General features: G+C 37.2%; 1 protein-coding gene across 1 annotated transcript in view; it reads left to right on the forward strand.

The window, feature by feature from the left end:
- The first annotated feature begins 20087 nt into the window (after positions 1-20087).
- Positions 20088-23398, forward strand: part of LOC106055658 (delta-type opioid receptor-like) — a 96548-nt gene continuing 93237 nt past the window's right edge. Inside the window, exon 1 of the mRNA XM_013212014.2 lies at positions 20088-20392. The gene's annotated coding sequence lies outside the window, so the exon portion shown is untranslated. The remainder of the gene's footprint in view (positions 20393-23398) is intronic.

The following is a 23398-nucleotide window of genomic DNA, read 5'->3' on the forward strand; positions in this document are numbered from 1 at the left end:
GTCTACTTTCATACTACAGCCCAATTACATATCACAATCCACTTACATATCACAGCCCACTTACATATCACAGCCCACTTTCATACTACATCCCACTTACATATCACAGCCCACTACATCAGCCCACTACCATACTGCTACGCGCATGCAATCTGTGTTAGAAAAATGAGATATGAAATATAAATGGGTTGTGGTATGAAAAAAGTCTGTGGTATATAAGTGGACTGTGGTATGAAAGTGGACTGTGATATGGAAGTGAGCTGTGGTATATAAGTGGACTGTGATATGAAAGTGGACTGTGATATGGAAGTGAGCTGTGGTATGGAAGTGAGCTGTGGTATGAAAGTGGACTGTGATATGAAAGTGGACTGTGATATGACACTGAACTATGTTTTAAAAATATTTGGGAAAACATAAATTTCACGTTTGAAATCAAACGCTGTAAGAAAACTAAGGGAGCAAAATATTATCTAATTATAAATTTGTATATATTATTTGTTATTCCCCTTTGCCCCTTTGTATCATTGTCATATTTGTGTCCATCGTGTTCCTTTGACTGGTTTCAGATACTATTTTAGACTCATGCCATCGGAAGCATCATAAGTAGTGGAGTGCTTATATCCTTTACTACTTCTGGCAATAACAAACTGTGCAGGTATATGGTCTAAAATGTTTCTAGTAGGTCAATCGGTCGAGACAAATATACTATATATGAGACAATATAATTAAAGTATCATATGACATTGTCATGCAGGTAGAAAGGCGAATACATATTAAAAAGTAATCGAAACATATGCTTATAAATAATTCATATATAAAGTCAGTTTGTCTGCACTTTCAGCAAATATTCTTAGTATACCTCAATTACATTTAATGTTGACTGGGGTTTTTAAAATAAACATCCGCATATTAAGGAAGTATTTGGTAATGACAAGTTGCTCCAATGCGTAAAAGAACATCTTGGTTTAACTGCAAATGGATTATCCATGGGACAATATGAGGTTGGCCAATTGTCTATTTTCCGCCACCCACAGAGCTCTCCAAATGAAACTATTTTTTTTTTGTAGTAGAAAATTTAAAGTGGACTGTGCCCTCTGTGTGCCCTGTGGAGAATCGTTACATCCTGGATCAAGGCCCCGTCACGCTATCACATTCACCAGATAAACGTCGTGATGGGTTTATATCCTAGGGAGCGTAGTGAGACATAGACCTCCGTCTGGAGTAGTGCAATCCAGACCTTCGTCAAAATGCACCTGGGGGTGGGGGGGGGGAAGGTCCACTATTATTCGCTTAGTGAAATGCAACTTGAAAGGCAGTGGGGTTATTACTACTTTTTCATTTCCAAAACCCAGATACCCACCTGGGGAAGTATCGCCAAAAAGTGAAGGTTTGGAGTCAGAGTTTTCCTTCTCCTAGATGGGTTGCGTTATTCAGGCTGACGTGCCCCATCAACACAAAGCTTAACTGGTTTTGAGGCGCCAGTGTTCCGCCTTTCATCCCTTCTCCTGTCAATTTGTAAGAACAGGTTCCACCGGTTTTATGAGAAAATCACACGTGAAGGCCAGGAGCTGAATCTGACTGTCAGAGGAATTTAAAGACGCAAGCCATGGGAGCATTTCTTGGAAAGCGGGAGCTTATCTCCCCTTTCACCTCCAGCATTGACAGTCTTTGGAGCCCAATGAAGAGCAATGTTCAATGTTCCTTATGCCCAAAATATTCAGCAAGGCCGGAGAGGCAGGCCGGATAGGATTTAGTCCTGATAAAGCCGTTGGCTATTTCCAATTTGGGGCCCTTAGTAATCAATAGAGCCTCTGTTTCAATATAGCTGCTGTTTCAATAGCGCCACTGTTTCAATATAGCCACTGTTTCAATATAGCCACTGTTTCAATATAGCCACTGTTTCAATACAGCCGCTGTTTCAATACAGCCACTGTTTCAATATAGCCACTGTTTCAATATAGCCACTGTTTCAATAAAGCTCATGTTTCAATAGAGCTACTGTTTCAATATAGCCACTGTTTCAATATAGCCACTGTTTCAATATAGCCACTGTTTCAATATAGCCACTGTTTCAATATAGCCACTGTTTCAATATAACCACTGTTTCAATATAGCCACTGTTTCAATATAGCCACTGTTTCAATATAACCACTGTTTCAATATAGCCACTGTTTCAATATAGCCACTGTTTCAATATAGCCACTGTTTCAATATAGCCACTGTTTCAATATAGCCACTGTTTCAATATAGCCACTGTTTCAATATAGCCACTGTTTCAATATAGCCACTGTTTCAATAAAGCCCATGTTTCAATAGAGCCACTGTTTCAATAAAGCTCATGTTTCAATATAGCCACTGTTTCAATAAAGCTCATGTTTCAATAAAGCTCATGTTTCAATAAAGCCACTGTTTCAGTAGAGCCACTGTTTCATTAAAGCCACTGCTTCAGTAGAGCCACTGTTTCATTAGAGCCACTGCTTCAGTAGAGCCACTGTTTCGATATGCCACCGGTTCAATGAAGCCACTGTGTCACTAAAGACAACTCTTTCAGTTGAGCCCCAAAATTAAACTCGGGCCTTGTTATTTCTTTCATGTCCCAAAATTTTAATTCATTTGACAATGTGTATGATGTCTTTACAAGATAAGTGTACTGTCCACACAAGATAAGTGTACTGTCTTTGTTTCTGGTGTTTAAATAAAATAAATGTATCGATTATTTACATTTCTAACTCAGTATCAATAGATGTACTGACATCAAACGTTTTCATTGTCTACAGTCTACAACAGTGATGCCCAAAATACGGCCCGCGGGCCAGATCCGGCCCGCGACGTCGTTCCATCCGGCCCGCCGAAACGTCAGCACAAAGTGAAGAAAATCTTCCCCTCTCCAAAAAACAAAAATTACAAAGTATCTTTCCCTATGTTAGAGCAGTTACGCTTTCATAGATGGATTGGTACCATGGCCTTTAACACGTAAATTTATAATATGCCAGGAAAAGTGAACGGATCTTTATTTCTCTTGAGGAACATGATAATGAGCCAACATAGTTTTACACGATAATGTGGCTGTATTAAAAATAAAACATAATATTAAACGGGCATATCTGGTACCGCTCAACTGTTGGTATTCACGGTATAAACTGCTATTTTGAAATACTGGAGGAGTTAATAGCTAAGAGGACGAAGCATGGGACCATCACGGGAAGACCTGTTCAAAAAGGTTTCAACCATCATAGAGGATATTTCTCTTTCTTGGGAGAAATTTATGGGAGTGACAACTGATGGCGTCAGAAGTATTGTTGGATGCCTCTGTGGACTGGAAGCAAGAGTTATTAGAAAGGTTGTCGAGTCAAATGGAACCGAGTGTCTGCAGCTTCATTGCTTTATTCACCAACTAAACCTCTGTGACAAGGTTTTGAATCTGGACCATATAATGAGATACTAAAAAGGTGTTTTTTTATATACATGAAATGTAAATATTTAAGACAGAGCAATTAAAGCAAGTATCTCAACTGAACTACCTCTCATGGTTGTGGGATTAGGCTATTTTTTGCGACATCACGTCACATCTGCATGACCACCATACTACAAGTTGATTTCTCTTAGCATGTCTATGCTGACATAAGCGGTTTCGAACGCTATTGCAACTCTTCATTCAGCAGGGGGAAGGGGTGCACATTGTCACTTCCTAACCTCTACCGCTCTACAAAAAATACAAGCCTCTAAATAGGTCTATCTCAATAGAAAAAAATGATCATATTTATGAGGCTATTGAAGAATTATTCAGTGAAAGATTTATGGAGTTTTTAAGAATGAAATATGTCTTTTCGAAGATCCATTAGCGGCCGATATGTCTAGTGCCCTAACATACCTGTGACTGGAACTGATTGACTAACAAAACCAGACATTCCTGCTTGATACATTTCTAGCGATGCAGAAAACTGATTTCTACTCCGTGTTGCCTGCAGAAACTTGTCTCAATCCCCCAAAACAAGAGTTAAGGATTGTCACCTTGCTCACAAGCACAAACGTTTTCAGTGATGAAACAGGCGAAACCAATATAACGTCCTCGTTTCACGGACGAGAGTCTAGATGTAGTGTTCTGACTTGGTGGCTCATCTATGCAGCCGGATATGCACAATTTTTTTTTAAATGCTAACATGTAATTTATGTGTGAATAATTACATACAAATGATTTCAAGTCAATTTTAAAAAAATATTTTCGGTGGTGTGGCCCGCGACACGAGTGTTGAAAATTAAAATGGCCCGCAGACTGAATTAGGCTGAGCATCACTGGTCTACAACATTATCTGCATTCTGCAATATTATAACATAAAAAAGTTATTTTATTTTATTTTGTAAATCAGTTCTTCATTTCGGAGGCTGATAGTGGTCTACAATGTCTCATTCATTTTTTTTTCTAGTGACGCTCTAATATTGCCAAGAGTTTTTCACGTGATATTGGGCAATCAAGTTTTGTTATATTACAGTCACTACTCATAACTGAGTAGCTCTATTTCCACTATACACACCTATGCATCTCTTTATTCAGCTCTTTTTAACTGATATTTTTTTTTTATTTTTCCTTAATAAGAATTTTATTGCATCTAAAAGCCGAAACTTTTTTCCTTCATAAGAATAAAGATACAACATATGAGCTATAGTATTTCATACTAATTATTATATTATAACAAATACTTCAGTTAAATACTCAGTGGTAGCTACACAACAATAACAGAACAAACTATAGATTTAAATAGTTATAATACTCTAAATATCTATCTAATATATAAATCATAATGTATTTATTAATCAAAAACCATCAGACCAATCTTTATAAAACATGGCATAAATGATCGTTAGATCATGTCGGAGATCGTAGTGCATGTTCAGTGTCCCCACCCAACTTGGGGGCTAAAAATAAAAGAAAATACCTTAATTTATCTCTATTAAAAAGTGAAACTCATTTACAAATCGGGTAAACCCGCAGGCCGCGGGTCGGATTCGGCTAGTTATTCATATTATACACTACCAATATTAATTCATTCAATCCATTTCTTCCTTACCCCCTCCCCCTCTCTCCTCCCTTTTCCTGGCTCTCAATTTTTTATATCTTTTTTAGCTGTAAGATACAAACAGAAAGTAGAGCGATGAATGACAAAACGACAGACTTTGAGGATTCTAAAACCAAACACTAAATCATAGACGGACGAACTACTCTCCAAACTCGAGCGTTTGCAAAGGAAACAAAACTTGAGCTACTGGACGAGTTACTTAAATAATTGATCAAGTGTTTCCAGTCAGGTTGGTCCATGACTTTATTGATTGCTACATAGATTCCGTCAAGTTACAAGGAAATTGATAGAGGCAGAGGAGAGGGGAGAGAAAGAGGGAGAAGGATTTAGCCAAGACAAACTCCTATTTTAAAAAAAAAACAAAACATAAGTAGTACTTCAGATAAACCAGTGACCTCGGGATTTACTTAAGGAGATGACCACTGGCACAATAGTGAGTCAAAGTGAACTATAATACATTCACGCTACATTTTAACCAAAGAACACATTCAAAGGATGCTAAAATAATCGATTTATTTATGTAATAAATGTTCTGAGAAGATAATATTGTAATAAATTCAAAGCTTCTACCGTCTTTTTGTAAGCAGCTGCACGTGAGAGCAATCGCATGACATTTAAAACATATACATGGTATTGAGAGTTGAAGAACAGGTACAAATGTATTTGAATATTTGTTTTTGATATCTCTCAATACTATTGTATACACGTAAATTGTAGCCTGAAGTAGCAGAGCTTTGAACTTGATAGAAGCGACATCTTTTTACAAACTCATCGTTCAGAATACAAATACAAACCCCAACATTAAAATAAATAAATATATTCAGTGAAAAATACAGACTGTTCATTTTTTGTTGCATTTAACTGACAATGATGAAGCATGTCTTATTGTATAAAATGATTTCAACTGACCAATAACCGCATAATGTGTCTAGCAACTTTTTTAAAGGACCTAAGAAGAAACTCTAAACCCAGTCTTCGATCAATCAATAATGCTCACCTGTTAAACTAATTTACAGAAATACAGAACAACTGGTCAATGTCTCTAGACCTTCTTGTTGCTAATCTAGAACGTATTTTTTTTTTTGCTGGCTTACTTTGTCAAAATCTGCGATGACAGAGTTTCCCAAACTTTCTTTAACGGGACACTTTGCACATTCTGAGTATTTCATTGAACAATTTGCTTATGTTTTTAAGAGAGTGGTGACCTACTGGTTAATTATTTCAGGCCTCGTGGAATACCTATTCAGGCCTCGCGGAACACCTATTCAAGTCTCCCGGAACACTAGGAGTCCGCGGAACACAGTTTGAGAAACACTGTGCTATGCTTACCAAATGCGCAGTCGATTGACGTGACAAATGTAGATCTAAGAGAAGTGCGAGTTTTACCTGTGCAAATCTTTCTCCTATTTAAAAGAACCTACTCGTCCTTGATGAGTTTGATTGGCACACAATTAGGAGTTTGGCGCCAAAAGTTGTTTATTTCATCCAAGGGTTACAGTTTTGGCTTGACGGCAATAACGTGACAATTGAAAAGCATGACTAGAATTTGAGGTGTAACAAAAGAAAACACAGAATTCTTTAGGGGGCTTTAGAGAGAGGTAAGGTTTTAGTTCTCTGGAGGTTTACGGAGAATTTTAGCTTAACGACATACGACGATTCCTTTCATTACGTAATAAATCTATTCTTCGACAGCGTTCGTCATCGTCGAGTCTCCTTGCAGTGTTGGTCTTTCAACTATTATTTGGTTGTGTTACTTCCCCTCCGTTAGGACACCTCTTCACAAGACACAGCGCGGAGGCGACTAACAGTTTTAAAATAAAGTTCCCCTTTTAGACCTTGCGATCTATAGGGCAGATGATGTTAAGGTCATCTGTTTCTATAGCCAACGAGCAGGGTGTTATGTGGCCAGCACAACGACCCGACCGCCTTTACTTTCCCCAACTAAAGTCAGGTACCCATTAGAGTTGGTTGGACTCAAGGTGGGCCCTGAAAAATCCCGAGATGCAGGATCTCAGCTTCGGAAGCCAAGCGCTTAAACATTTAGCCACCGTGCCCCTTAACATTTTAAACTCTTTCTCTCCTAATTGTCGATACCACGGTTGATTTGACCTCATTAAATTAAATTAATGTTTAATTTTATAAACTTTACTATGCCTTATTTTAAAAAGAGCATGCATTCTAGTCCATGCGCCCGGAGTGCCAGGTATATCGGATATAGCAATGCTTTACATAGGCATCGACTTGGATCTCTTCCAGACAGAACGGTTGTTCAAGCAGGCTTACATAGACATTGACTTGGATCTCTTCCAGACAGAACGGTTGTTCAAGCAGGCTTACACGCCTAGAGTTCGAAGAGCCTTCGGGTGGACTGTTTTAACAATCACACGGCGTATAAGTTTGTTTTCATTGACATGTACTCTCTCATTAGATATAGTAGAGCCCAGTTTGGGTTCAGTCACACTATAAAAGGGGAGCCCAACTTCGCATTCCTCAACCCGGTACCCTGCTACGCCACTGGAGAGAACTATTAGAATTTTTCAAGTCAGTGTATGCATCTTATCATCTTATTAGTAATTTTGGTTGACCTATATTTTGGATGGAACTTATATAGCGCAACGTGTTTAGACACTGAACTATGTAAGTACTTATAAAAATACAAGCTTTTATTAGTCTAGTGTTAGTTGACAATATTTAGCTTATTTGTCGGAGATCGACTGTGTGTAATACGGCTCACGATTCTGTGCCATTAGAAATATTTTTTGCCAGTAGTTTTTGTTTTGTCAAATATCATGCTTTAGCTTTCTCAATACCCTATGGTATCACTTATCTGGACCAATTGGTAAAAAAAAAGGGGGGGGGGAGAGAGAAGGGGGTATCGGCTCAATATTATCGTGTTCACTCAGAGTTTACGCCTATTCAAGGGGACTAATCCAACTTATATCAGCACATTTTTCAAGTACGATTTCTTTCCGTGGTTCAAGATTACAAACAAAACAATCAATTAGTTAATTAACTAATTGTTTATTTTTTTAAATTGATTCTTGTGTTTTCAGGTAAAAGAAATAATTGTGCAAAATTTCAGCTTGATCCGAGATTGGGTGTGAGAGAAATAACGTGTACGAACTTTTTACCAGACAGACAGAAAGACAGACAGAGTGAGTTGATAGAAGCCAGACAGACAGACAGACAGACAGAGTGAGTTAATAGAAGCCATGTAAAAAGACAAAAGAAGTGAGTGTACCGGATAAATTTAAGTCTTTTAAGACGCCAAGAGATCTACACATGTTAGTTGTAAGAGAGTCATCAATGGTGCCGAAATACTTCTTTGTCCTCAACACACAGACACACACACACACACCTAAACACTCATATACTTTCCAACATCCACTCACACATGGTTAAGAAATTAAATTGGGCTACCTGTTAAGTAGCTACTCAGCAAGTCAATCAACATGAAACAGTTTCCTCCTGTTGTTAGCCTGAATGTTAGTCTGATCACCATCTCATGATCTTGCCAGGACTACGTTGGTCAGGCACTACCGCTAGACATAGACTGATAAGCTCCACGCAGCATTGAAATTCTGGTCTACACCAGATGTGAAACCTTGTCCAATCGGTCCAGGGCACGAAATACTGAAAAGTAATCAGTGAAGAATATCGAGTGTCTCAGAAGGTCTGACTAAGATAGGATTTAATAGTAGCATCGATTCTAACTAAATGGATAGAATCGATTCTATTACGAGACGATATCATTGCGTTTAGCTGTGGCATACGAGAACAACATTAAAAAAAAACAAACTTGCAGACAAAACTCACAGAATCTAACCTCATGAACTCAATCTATCTTTGGAATTTTCAAAAGAAATCTCAAATAGTGATAACATGGGTTAAATAGTGAATTAAATAGTTTGAAATCAAGAGCCCAGAAGTGATATCAGGAGTCAGATAGTTATATCGTGATTCCAGTAGTGACATCAGGAGTCAATATCTATCCAGACAGTCCAGTGATGATATAATAAGTTAAAGAGTTATTCCATATGTGGGGTAGTGACCAATACAGTCATTTGGAATTAAAGGATAATTTGTTTTCTTTTATTAAAGCAAATCTAATTACTTTCTTCTTTTTTTTTTTTTTGATAAAGAATAAATCTTATCTATTTCAAACGTAACTGGTAAATCTTGGAGGCCAACTGCAGAACTAGAAAGGAGAATCTTAATTATCACTAGAATTGAGATGCTATAGAAAGATCGTAGGTATCACTAGAATTGAGATGCTATAGAAAGATCGTAGGTATCACTAGAATTGAGATGCTATAGAAAGATCGTAGGTATCACTAGAATTGAGATGCTATAGAAGGATCGTAGGTATCACTAGAATTGAGATGCTATAGAAGAATCGTAGGTATCACTAGAATTGAGATGCTATAGAAGGATCTTAGGTATCACTAGAATTGAGATGCTATAGAAGGATCGTAGGTATCACTAGAATTGAGATACTATAGAAAGATCGTAGGTATCACTAGAATTGAGATGCTATAGAAAGATCGTAGGTATCACTAGAATTGAGATGCTATAGAAAGATCTTAGGTATCACTAGAATTGAGATGCTATAGAAAGATCGTAGGTATCACTAGAATTGAGATGCTATAGAAAGATCGTAGGTATCACTAGAATTGAGATGCTATAGAAAGATCGTAGGTATCACTAGAATTGAGATGCTATAGAAGGATCGTAGGTATCACTAGAATTGAGATGCTATAGAAGGATCGTAGGTAACACAAGAATTGAGATGCTATAGAAAGATCGTAGGTATCACTAGAATTGAGATGCTATAGAAGAATCGTAGGTATCACTATAATTGAGATGCTATAGAAAGATCTTAGGTATCACTAGAATTGAGATGCTATAGAAAGATCTTAGGTATCACTAAAATTGAGATGCTATAGAAAGATCGTAGGTATCACTAGAATTGAGATGCTATAGAAAGATCGTAGGTATCACTAGAATTGAGATGCTATAGAAGGATCGTAGGTATCACTAGAATTGAGATGCTATAGAAAGATCGTAGGTATCACTAGAATTGAGATGCTATAGAAAGATCGTAGGTATCACTAGAATTGAGATGCTATAGAAAGATCGTAGGTATCACTAGAATTGAGATGCTATAGAAAGATCGTAGGTATCACTAGACTTGAGATACTATAGAAAGATCTTAGGTCTCACTAGACTTGAGATGCTATAGAAAGATGGTAGATATCACTAGACTTGAGATGCTATAGAAAGATCTTAGGTCTCACTAGACTTGAGATGCTATAGAAAGATGGTAGGTCTCCCCTACAAGGACGCATTCACAAATGAGGAGATTCGAAACAGGATCACAATGGCTACCGAGCCCCGCGACGACCGCTGACCACTTGTCAAAGAAGAACAAACTAAAACGTTATGGCCACATCACAAGGTCCTAGGGGGCTCTCATAGACCCGGGAACTACTAGGACGGCCATGTCATTGAAAGAGCTTCTATTTAAGGCTAAAGACAGAGAGGAATGGAGAAAGACGGTGAACAGATCGTGTGTGGTGCCCCAACGTTTCAGAAGATTAACGTCTAGGTGAATGTTAAAAATGTGATGGAAGCAAGTTCTACAACTCACGATAATAAAAAAAAAAGTTATGCACAATTATTTCATAAAAACAATAAATTTTAAAATTCGTAAAAACTATTTAGTATTAAAGTATTTCATATGTATAATACATCAAAACAAGAAGAAAAACAAACAAAGTTATAAATAATTGGTCCAAAGTCACTAAACGGTAGTATCCGGAACAATCTGCAGAACGTCCTGAATCTTTTGTGAACCAACTACAAACAGTTGAAACTACAAACAGTTGAAACTACAAACAGTTGATCCTCTTCTCAACTCATAAGTATCTGTAAATAGAAGACTTAAGGAAAAATAGGCCTCTCCTTTTCAAGGGCTAACAGTCTGAAACACGGAACAACTGTCTTTAAAACGGATTAAGTCCCATGGTAAAAAATAATAATAATTGAAGAATAGAATAGAATACCAGACATACTTTGTAGCGACGTTATTTTTATGTCTATGTAGATCTAAGCTTTATAATAAAGTGAGTTTGCTATTGTAAACAAAACATAAACAACGAAAAAAATAATTAATAAAGGATACAAAGCAATTCAATTGGTATGATTATATTCCAATAGACATTGAACAGATAAATAGATAACAGCTAAGTCCTTGACAGTATATTGCTAGAAACACAACAATGGTTATGAATATATAGAGCTGCAGAATGATAAGCATACGCCTGGATTCGTAATGCAAAATTACAATCATAAGTAACTAGCTATCGAAATTTTCGCTATACGCGTATACCCCCGCACAAGCGTATACCCCGCCTTTATACTCAGTATGTGTAAAGAGCCTGTACGTGACGTTTTGGCGCCGCCGTTTTGGCGACGGGACGTTTTGGCGCGAGATATCATTTGACGATCATTTAATAAGCACGTAGATTTTTTTAAAATGAACCCTTGAATTCCAGCGACTTAGGAAAATAACCATGGTATCTAAGTATACTTAACTTAAAGTCTTTTGAGAAACATGGTACATCACAGTACATTATATTTTTACTTATTATTAGCAAGTGTTTGGTATGTATAGCTGGAGATACCATACAGTCATTAAATAAACCAATGTTAATGTAAACAAATAATTGCATCAATTTTTAGTCTATCATCATTTCATTAGCGGCCCCCGAAAGGGGAAAAGACGCTAATAGTTTTGTGCGAAATGTCTGTCCGTCTGACCGTCTGTCCGTCCGTCCCGTTTAGATCTCGTAAACTAGAAAAGATATTGAAAATCCGACATCACAATATTTTAGACCATTCAAAGTTCTGATGCAACGGCTACTTTTTTTTTCTGAAAGCGAAAAATCTAATTTTTAAAATCAGTTATGCAAGCAGTTTTTTAAAGAGAAAAAGCTAATTAGTATGCATTATAAGTTAGACCTAATTTAAAATGAATAGTAATCTTATAAACTTCATTTTTACGAACATCTTTTTATTGCGGAATTTTTTTTTTTTTTTTTTTTTGAGGATTCGAATAAGAGATTGAGCCTTTTTCAAAACAATTGGATCAATTATAAGACATCAGTTAGGCCAAGGGAGGCGCGATGGCTGAGCGGTAAATCGCTTGGCTTCCGAACTGGGGTTCCGGGTTCAAATTCTGGTGAAGACTGGGATTTTCAACTTTGGAATCTTTGGGCGTCTCTGAGTCCACTCAGCTCTAATGGGTACCTGACATAAGTTGGGGAAAAGTGTATAGGCGGTTGGTCGTTGTGCTGGCTACATGACACCCTCGCTAATCGTGGGCCACAAAAACAGATGAACTTTACATCATCTGTCCTATAGACCACAAGGTCTAAAAGGGGAACTAGTTAGGCCAGGTTCACATCTAACTTTACATTCACTTTCACCTATCCTTTGATCTGCGGGATCGTCGGGGCACTACACAAACTGTCTTATGTAACAATGGTTTTGAAGCCCTCATCCAATTATAAAACAAAAATTACTAAAAAAAAAATAAATAAATCTTCTGGATCGCTTCATTATAATTGGCAGTGGAAATCGTGTCAAATCTGACCAAGTCCAAAGCCGTGTGTATGTCTATGCATGTGTACAGCAGCATTACTGTAATGTGGTACTGTCTACACGCCAACCACTGACCCTGATGTAGCTCAATCTTATATCTAAGTAGCGACTTATTTAAATGATGTCTTGACCGGATCATCCCTCACCTACCAATCGAAATCTAAGCAGACGATCTACTTCTAAATCTAGTCTCTCTGTCTGATTAGCTTCATCCAATCGATACGCATGGAGGCGTATTGATAGTTTACAACTTGTAGATCATGACCTGAAAGCGAGTCATCTCACATTTTGTGTGGGTGTGTGTGTGTGTGTGTGTGCTTATACTTTTAGATCTCGAAGACACAGTGACTTAATGTACGAGATCTAGACACTAACCTTCCTACACTTGTGACTAAAACAGATTGCCTACATTCCAGCGTGCTGTACGTTCAGTGTCTAGCGAAATCACTTGATTATTCTTGGAACGACAACATGTGGCCCGTAGAAGGGCGTCAGTGGTATCATCTAAAATAGTTTAGACCAATAGCTCGTTGACACGTTGTACAGACCTATGACGTGGCAACGAGCTATTGGTCTAAACTGCCCACTGGTTGTGACGTTTCAGGTCAGTCTTCTATAATCATTGGTCTCGACCCTCTGCGCATTCCTTTGGACGCTCCTGGCACAGAACCATTAATGACGTCAGAAAACAGAGGGGTTGATGGGAACTGGTCAACATTTGTGTCGCCATGACTACCAGACCAGAGGAATAAAGTATGTTTTCTAAGTTTTAAAAAAAACCTACTTGTGTTTCCTGTTTAATTAACAACATTGCAGAAGTAATTGTCTGTCTGGACGACTCCCCAGACGCTGACACTTTATTGAAGTCAAACATTAGCTTCACGCTTCTACTAAATAATGGAACTGCTTTCTTGTGTGATCGCTTCATGAATCCAGTCGGGGAAATCCCCCAAAGACAAATGTTCAGTTCACTTGGAGAGTGCAAGTGTTGATGGAGTTAACACATCTTGATTATCTGCAGCTGAGAGAAGCTAGGATCCAAGGGAGAGAAGCTATGATCCCAGGGGAGAGTAGTTAAGATTCTAAGAAAAGCTAAGACGTAATAGAACCCATGATCCCAGAGCGAGGCTAGGTTCAATAAGTGCACAGACTGCCGCCACCCTGCTCTTTCTGAGAAATACTTTTTCCATACAAAGTAAACGGAAGTTTGGTTCACAACTGTGACGTCATGGCTTGACAGTCAGGCCTGGAGACCAAGTTTAAATCATTTTAAATCATTTATGTTCCTTCATTCAAGAGGAAAGTTAGACATCATTGAAACATCACAATTAAAAAGAAAAGATTTTAATTTCAATCTTATTTACTAAACTAGTGTTCAGGATATTTGAAAGGCAAATTAATAAGAATGTTTGCTTATACAATCTTAACAGTTCTTAGTGTAGAGTAGACCAAACAGAGAGAGATCGAAAGAGTGAAATAGTGAGATATATATATATATATATATATATATATATATATAGACAGATAGACAGATAGACAGATAGATAGATAGATAGATAGATAGATAGATAGATAGATAGATAGATAGATACACATACATACATACATACATACATACATACATACATACATACATACATACATACATACATACATATATACATACATACATACATACATACATACATACATACATACATACATACATACATACATACATACATACATACATACATACATACATACATACACAGTAATATAGAGAAAAAGAGCTTTAGAAAGAGAATGGCTGATCTATAGACAGCAAGAGAGAGAGAGAGAGAGAATAAGAGCTAAATTAAGAAAGAGAGAATAAGAGCTAAATTAAGAAAGAGAGAGCTCAAATCAGATAGAAATAGTGAGATAAAGATAAGTGTATCTTATAGTGACATTGTAATAGTCTGTCATATCAGTAGTTCAGTATTGAGTCAATAGATCTACTTGCTCGGATATTTAATTAGATAAATTGTTTCTTCAGTGACTTTGTCTTTCTTACCAAACAATACCTCTGGTCACATAAAACTATCCACAGCTGTAGCTGGTATTGGTCTATTCTACCTTTTTTTGTCCTTCTCTATCGCTTCCAACTTTTTTTGTTTTATTGTTTACAAGACTCAAAGGTGGACGTCGCCCTCTTTGTTAATCTAGCCTGACCAAGTTGGTAGGTTATCTCCCCTTTAAAGGCTAATGTTTTCTATGTTGTTTTTTTGTTTTTTTTTTTAAGTGGGGGGGGGGGGAGTTGCGGAGGGATATAGTTGAAAGGGGGGAAGTTTTAAAATTTAAAGCAATAACATCACAGGCTCAATCAGTGATTACAAAAAAAAATACAAAAATGTGACGTGTAGACTTTTGTTATGATGGGATCTGCAGATAGAATCCAATGTTCTCAATCGTATAAGTTAAAGGTGTAGCATACTTATTATAGGCTAATAGCAGACAAGATGCTGGATAGCTTGGTTTATAATTTAAAAAATTGTGTGACTTATAAGTCCATGAATATTTTGACACAATGTTTATGTATAAGAAGATTTTAGGTAAAATCCCTCTCTCTCTCTCTCTTTATTCTTGTAGCCGATTGAATATGGCCCGTACTACCTGACAGGTAGTCAAGTAAACCGATATAGGTGTATTATATCTTAGTTTATAAAACTTGAAGTGACTTGAATAACTTCTTTATGAATAAAATTATTTATAACTTTAATTATAATATAGACAAAATCAATTTGATATCAAATGAAATACATCTAGTAGACTTAAAGAAGAATATTTAAAATGGTATTCTGAACTAAATCTCACCACACAAAAAAAACAACAACAACGCCTTTTCAGTCTGGCGCTCTGGAGTCGTCTGTCCCTAACTAAGACAGCTGACCACAATGCCGCTTATCTTTCATCATTCATACAGCATAGGTAATTTGCCCTTAGTTAGGGGAGACGACTCCAGAACGTGAGACTGAAAGTTGTGTTATTGTAGTGATTTAGATGTTGTTAAAGAGTATTATTACTAAAGTCTACTACAAATAGCTTATTGTATCACAAGTTGATTTTGTCTATATTATAATTGAAGTTCTATTTAGCATCCCTCATAGGGATTTTTGTTTTGTTTTTAGTTAAGATAAATTACACCTAACATTGTGTAGTTTTCTACCAGCAGTTTGGTGCTACAAGTCAATGACCTGTTGTAACATTTAGTCTCTTAGTTTTTTTTGTTTTTCTTTATCTCTCCCTTTTTCTTTCTCTCCCCCTTTTTCTTTATCTCTCCCTTTTTCTTTATCTTACCCTTTTTCTTTATCTTACCCTTTTTCTTTATCTCTCCCTTTTTCTTATCTCCCCCTTTTTCTTTATCTCCCCCTTTTTCTTTATCTCTCCCTTTTTCTTTATCTTACCCTTTTTCTCTATCTTACCCTTTTTCCCCTTTTTCTTTATATCCCCCTTTTTCTTTATCTCTCCCTTTTTCTTTATCTTACCCTTTTTCTCTATCTTACCCTTTTTCCCCTTTTTCTTTATCTCCCCCTTTTTCTTTATTTCTCTTTCCTTTTCTCTCAATATCTTTTTTCCCCTCTCTTTCTTTTTCTCACAATTTTTCCTTCTCTCTCTCTCTCTCTCTCTCTCTTTACATCTGTTTGCGTACACGTCGTTTAAAAGGTAAATACTAAAAGAACTACAGTTGACTGACGTCGCAGATGTTCTAATGTCCAACTCCGCCGCAGCGTTATCAGCACCCAGTCCAATGTACGCAGCACATTTCTGTGCAATCAAATTTAATTTAGCTCTTAAATGAGAGCAATAAGAAATAAAAAAAATGTTTCCTGCTTGACCCCTCAGCTCGTAGATGTCTGAGAATTTTATAATTGAATTGTGCGTCTGTCTTCAGCTTCTGCTTGGTTTTCCCACAGATGAACTCTCTCTCTCTCTCTCTCTCTCTCTGTTTCTCTCTTGTCTGTCTCTTTCTCTGTCTCTGTCTCAATAGCCCGATAATTCTTTTTCTTAAGCACTTGGCAATATTTTCAATGCATTTTTCATTTACTCCGAGTCTTTCTCTCGTTCTCTCCCCATCTCGCCTTCATACTATTGTCTCTCTCTCTGTATCTCAATTTGTCTTTCTCTCTCTCTCTCTCTGTCTCTCTCATTTGGTGGGCCTTAATGACGTCATTTTCCCGTCTCTTGTACGCTCTCTATCTCTCTTACCATCACTTTGTTTTCTTTCACCCCCTCTTTTCTACTCTCTCTCTCTCTCTCTCTCTCTCTCTGTCTGTCTCTGTCTCTCTCAAGCTTCTTCTGTCTCCCCTTTCTTTCTGTCTCTTCTCTCTCAGGGTCACTTATAGATTGTCTGTTTATTTCATTTCCTGTATAGAAATCAGACGTGAATAGAGAAATATTTTTTATCTCAGCTTCCAGGACACATTTTTTTTTCTGGTCTTATCCTGATTTTGCATTATTCATACGGGATCTCATTGTTTACAACCTCCGTTTAGATATGTGGGGAAATACATTTATTAACAAATTAAGTTAAGTCTACTAAATATAGGCTCAAGAAGTCGGCTTACAGAGATATCTTAAAAGCGAGAAAAATATAATAATTTTAAAATTTCCAGCACACACACGCTAATAAGTCCATTAAAAAAAATATTCTTGTTGTGACACTGAACTATCATTTATTTGATTTTTTATAGGTCACTAAGGTCAAAGCTTATACAAGGGGGTTTAGATATGGTTCTGGCAGTTACTTAGGATAAAATGCCTTACAAGGAAATATACAACATCACATATTTCTCTATTATTTTTTTAAAGAAAGTGTTTAGACACATCCATTGGAAATTTTTACTATAATGTAAACAATGTCAAGGACACTAATCTCAAATTCAAAGTTGCCAACTTAAAAATAGTTACAAACCAAATAGCTTAAAAATGTACTCTGCAGTGCTCATTTGTATATGGTACATCTAAACACCTCCCCGAGCTTATCCACACACGTCTTTGATTCTGTACAGCAGATACCCCAACAAGCTGGCTATTGATAGGTTCTCAGTTCTCTATTAAAATTAGTGACGGGAACTAAACTAACTTTTAAAAGTTAAACTAAAACTAGTTATCAGCTAAAATAAAGTAGTTAAACTATTAGTTTATCATGAATTTCAGAGTATAGTTAAACTAAATTAAAGAAAATTAATTAAACTATAACAAACTTTTTTTTTTGGGGGGGGGGGCGATGTTGACCTAGAAATATTTATCCATAATAAAATCAGTACTAAGGAATATGTTTCTTACATAAACGTTAATGCACAATAAAACTTTAAAAAAAAAAGGATGTCTAAATAAATATGTGTGCTTGTATTTTTGCCTTCAATTAAAACCTTTAGAAAAGAATGGTATTTTTTTAAAAATTATATTAACTTATTATATAACGGAAAATTTTAATTACTTATATCGTTAAAGCTTAAAATCTCATTACATAACATACAATTAGAGTTTAAAAATTAGATCTAGTAACCAATGAAATAGATATGAAATTGTTAGAGTTTTAAGAAACATTTGACCGCATAACTATTTCATAGTGTAAAATACATGCTTGACTAACCATACCGATGTGTTATTTTCTTGTCTGACCACTAAAAATACAACAAACACTATTGCATAACCGTTAACCGTTAAGGGAAAAAAAACAGGGTGGTCTTGTCATTATGGACTGCACACTCAGTAGACTATATAGACCTACACGTGTACGTCTATCTGGCCAGGTTGTTAAAATCAGTTGGACACACGGTCTTTTTACTTTATGGTCAAGGAGGGTGTGTAACTATTTTAGTGTAAAGAACATGCTTGACAAGACATGCCTCGTCTGACCACTCCACATTAAGCAAAAACACTATTGCATAACGCGTAATGAAAAAATGCAAGGTAGTCTTGTAGTATCATCAACTACACACGTACAGTACACTAGGCCTACGTGTGTATGTCTAGCTGACCAGACGTTAAAATCAGTTGGACACAGTCTGTTTTATGGTCAAGAGAGGGTGTGGATAAGGATTTTTTTAATATAGAGTTGGTTATCCTAATGCTTTAAGATCTATATAGGCCTAACTTTCGATTCTTAGATCTCAATAATAAGTCTTGAGACTATATAAAGAGTGTACTTGATGTTCCTGCAGTCCATAAATTATTGTTTGCCGCAAATGAATTGATCAAAACCACTAAATATTGACCTAACTCACTAATCAGAGTCCAACTAGAAACAGAAATTAAACAAAACCACGTGGTTAAAAAAAAAAACGGAACAATCCCATTCATAATATTGCATAGAAGCTTTTAGCCAAAAATGTTTAACAACATCTTATTATACTGCTACTTTCAACATTTTACTTTACCCTCTTCAAATGCAGACTGACTAAATAGTTTTTAACTGCCTCATTTTTTTTTTATAATTAAAGTTATTGATATCACATGACCAGAAAACAGGGATGTGCGTTTCAACCCTGACCACATGTTGAAAAGTTGTACAAATTTAAATTAAACTTTTTAGTTAGTAACTAAAAAAAAATAATTAAACTACGATTTTAACTAAACTTTTTTTTTCAAGTTAAACAATGACTAATTTTTTTTTAGTTAAACTGAAAGTTTATAGCTTTTTAGTTAACTTTTGCACATTGTTAATTAAAATCTCCAATATGTTCTTTTTAATTAGATGTTTATTTGTTGTTCAGTACGTTTGGTCCTCATGGGGCACTGTACTACATCATCTTTATTTTGTCAAATATTTAAGGATGTGTTACTAAAAAAAAAAACGGGAAAAAATCGTATTAAACATTTTTGCCATACAAGTAAAAATAGGCCCCACAGCATTCTACTAGCAGACGACATTAAAATTCAACATGTTTAATAACACACTACGTCCTTGTCGTCCATCAGTGTAGTTCTTATGATATTTTATAATTTTTTTTATTTTGTCATCTTTCATTAACCCAAATCTTCTCTTGTCTATTTATATCACTCAACTCCTATTGCTATCTATTCTTTTAAGGAAGAACTATTATTAGTAACATATTTGTAAGGGAAAGAAGCCGAATATTCTACATTGTCGCTCTGATAAGGAATCCCCAATTTTTTTCTCTTAATAATTCAATAATGTGTCGCGTTTGACAAATTCATTCGCGCGTAAACCCATGTCCGTCAAATCTCTTGCATTGACCATTCAGTTAAGCGGTGACCACCCAAGCCTTCTCATTCAGCTCAGCGGTGGCCAACCTATTCCCCCATTCAGCAAAGTAGTGACCACGCAACTCCCCTGTTCAGCTGAGCGGCAGCCACCCAACTCCACAACCAGTTGATATCAATACTTGGAACCTTGTGGTATAAGAAACAGGGATGTCTGTTCCACGCGAGCCGTTCATAGAGGCCCACTCCTCCTGGAACCATCATAGACAAGGATAATTCGTTTTCTTCTTGTTTTTTGTTTGTTTATTTATTTGCGTCCACTCTAAGACCACTTCTCTGGAAATAAAGATTTATACAAACCATTCCCATAGACTAAAGCCGATGCTAGCGTTTATCATCTTGATCTATGTCACAATGACTAATGAGTATTTCTCTCTGGCTGATGGGAATTACAAATCAAGGTAAAGTTAATAATTTTATATTGTATAATGTTTTTATTTTGAAGTTAGGATTCAGCATTAAAATGGATATACATAAGAAACTAATCTGACTATGATATTTATATAATATTAAATCTGCCTTTCTGTATGCTTAGGTCTAAGCTAATATTTCATATCAACATAATCAAAATATTAAAATTAAAAAAAAAAAAAATACATAGTTCTTTAAAAAAAAAAAACGTTTTTTAATTGGCTTCCATTTGAAGTGAATACAATGTATAGGGTACTAGTGTTATCCACTGTGAGACGAACATGACAATACAACTAGGTAGATATAAACTCTTTCTCTCTCTATCTCCTTCTATCTCTCTTTGTTTCTCTCTCTCTCTCTCTCTCTCTCTCTCTCTCTCTCTCTCTCGGTTGTACGCTTTAATAAATCTTTCATTACAGAAAATGTATTCAAACTTCTTGATTAATACACTGTTTATCAAATGTGTCATGCAATTTTAAATACACCAATGGAATGTCCCACAGCTGGGGCTAAGCTCCAAAAGCTGGTTCAGAAGCGGAGCCCCGGGGTATCTATTGCAATATACCGTAACAGATTATGTATTGCAGTTCAGTGGTCCCTTGACTTTCGAGAGGTCCAACTTTCGCGGAAAGGCTATATCAAGGGTTTTCAAAACTATTAATGATATGTAAATCCATGTTGTTGTTTTTTCACCACTGGTTTTCCTGCAGCTGCCCGATAGATATTTATAGTTTATGAATATCGCATAAAAAATGACAAAACGTAGAAAAACAATTATTACAAATATTAATTCTAATTCCAAAATGTTCTTTTACTGGCAAACTTTAGTAACAACATACTTACTGTATGCACCAATCTTCTTTACACGGTAATGTGATGTACAGTACATTGTTGTACGCAACTTCAAAAATTACTGAATATTTCAGGAGTGTTTTGAAGGAAACAGTTATTAATAGAAAGTGTTAGGGGATGTTCATATCCAAAAAACTTGTAAAATACTGTTATGACATGATTAGGATTTAGTTATTTGTTTCGGGAATAAGGGGAAAGTTTTAATTAGCGACAAGTGACGTGACAGATCTTTAAAAAAGAAGAACGCTCTAAACGACGCTAGAAGGAGGACGCTTATTGAAAAGTAGTAGACTTGAGTACGACATTATTGACATCGGACGATTCCCTGTTGAGTATTAAACATATTGTTAGAACAACATATCAGCGTCGACTACATATTTGATTGTTTCGGCCTTTCGCCGGTGTTACTGAAGTGTTGAGTTCAGCGTTACCTACAGTTAGATCTACACTAGACAGATTGCCAAGAATCAACACTGCGCAGAGGTCTTAACAATACAAAGATGTGTTGTAATAAAAACAACAACAACAAAAAACTTATATTTAGCGTAGTTGTATCAATTAGTTTTTTCAGTCATGTCATTAAATTTGTAATCAATCTAGACTAACAATAGTAAATCTGTGGGATTAGAAATATTTGAATCGATTGTTTTTTGTTTAGTGCAATTTTATGTTTTTAGATTTCTCACTACGCTCTGATCCTATCACTTGTCAGGACCAGTTGGAAAGGGATGGGGGGGGGGGAAAGAACGGAGTATCGGGGTGGTCGTTTTGTAATTGTATTTTTTTTTAAGTGAAAGTTCTGAATTCAAACTCGTGGGCTAAAGCCTTCTCAAGCTTCTCAAGCCAACTGTGACCAATCAGCTAGCGAAGAGTCTATAAACATGGAATTTTGTTTAGTTATCTATTGTTTCTATTTCATGTTTGAGTTCACTAAGCCTCAGACGACAACCTATAAAAGGGGGGGGGGGACTTATATCGGAGGAAATACTCCCGTCGCCTCAGCGTGGCACCTCCCTGGAAACGTCCGCCCGGGGAAGCGGAAATGCTAAGTACGTGAGCAAACACGGCTCCCAGTGAGCTACCACTGTTCTTCCCTAGCGAGAGTACCTGCATGTGGTGGGGATGTGAAACACGGCTCCCAGTGAGCTACCACTGTTCTTCCCTAGCGAGAGTACCTGCATGTGGTCGGGATGTGAAACACGGCTTCCTGTGAGCTACCACTGTTCTGCCCTAGCAAGAGTACCTGCATGTGGTCGGGATGTGAAACACGGCTCCCAGTGAGCTACCACTGTTCTTCCCTAGCGAGAGTACCTGCATGTGGTCGGGATGTGAAACACGGCTCCCAGTGAGCTACCACTGTTCTTCCCTAGCGAGAGTACCTGCATGTGGTCGGGATGTAAAACACGGCTCCCAGTGAGCTACCACTGTTCTTCCCTAGCGAGAGTACCTGCATGTGGTGGGGATGTGAAACACGGCTCCCAGTGAGCTACCACTGTTCTTCCCTAGCGAGAGTACCTGCATGTGGTCGGGATGTGAAACACGGCTCCCAGTGAGCTACCACTGTTCTTCCCTAGCGAGAGTACCTGCATGTGGTGGGGATGTGAAACACGGCTCCCAGTGAGCTACCACTGTTATTCCCTAGCGAGAGTACCTGCATGTGGTCGGGATGTGAAACACGGCTCCCAGTGAGCTACCACTGTTCTTCCCTAGCGAGAGTACCTACATGTGGTCGGGATGTGAAACACGGCTCCCAGTGAGCTACCACTGTTCTTCCCTAGCGAGAGTACCTGCATGTGGTCGGGATGTGAAACACGGCTTACAGTGAGCTACCACTGTTCTTCCCTAGCGAGAGTACCTGCATGTGGTCGGGATGTGAAACACGGCTCACAGTGAGCTACCACTGTTCTTCCCTAGCGAGAGTACCTGCATGTGGTGGGGATGTGAAACACGGCTCACAGTGAGCTACCACTGTTCTTCCCTAGCGAGAGTACCTGCATGTGGTGGGGATGTGAAACACGGCTCCCTGTGGGCTACCACTGTTCTGCCCTAGCGAGAGTACCTGCATGTGGTCGGGATGTGAAACACGGCTCCCAGTGAGCTACCACTGTTCTTCCCTAGCGAGAGTACCTACATGTGGTCGGGAT

The sequence above is a fragment of the Biomphalaria glabrata genome, chromosome 15, assembly GCF_947242115.1.
Source record: "Biomphalaria glabrata chromosome 15, xgBioGlab47.1, whole genome shotgun sequence".
In the NCBI taxonomy this organism is placed as follows: Eukaryota; Metazoa; Mollusca; class Gastropoda; family Planorbidae; genus Biomphalaria; species Biomphalaria glabrata.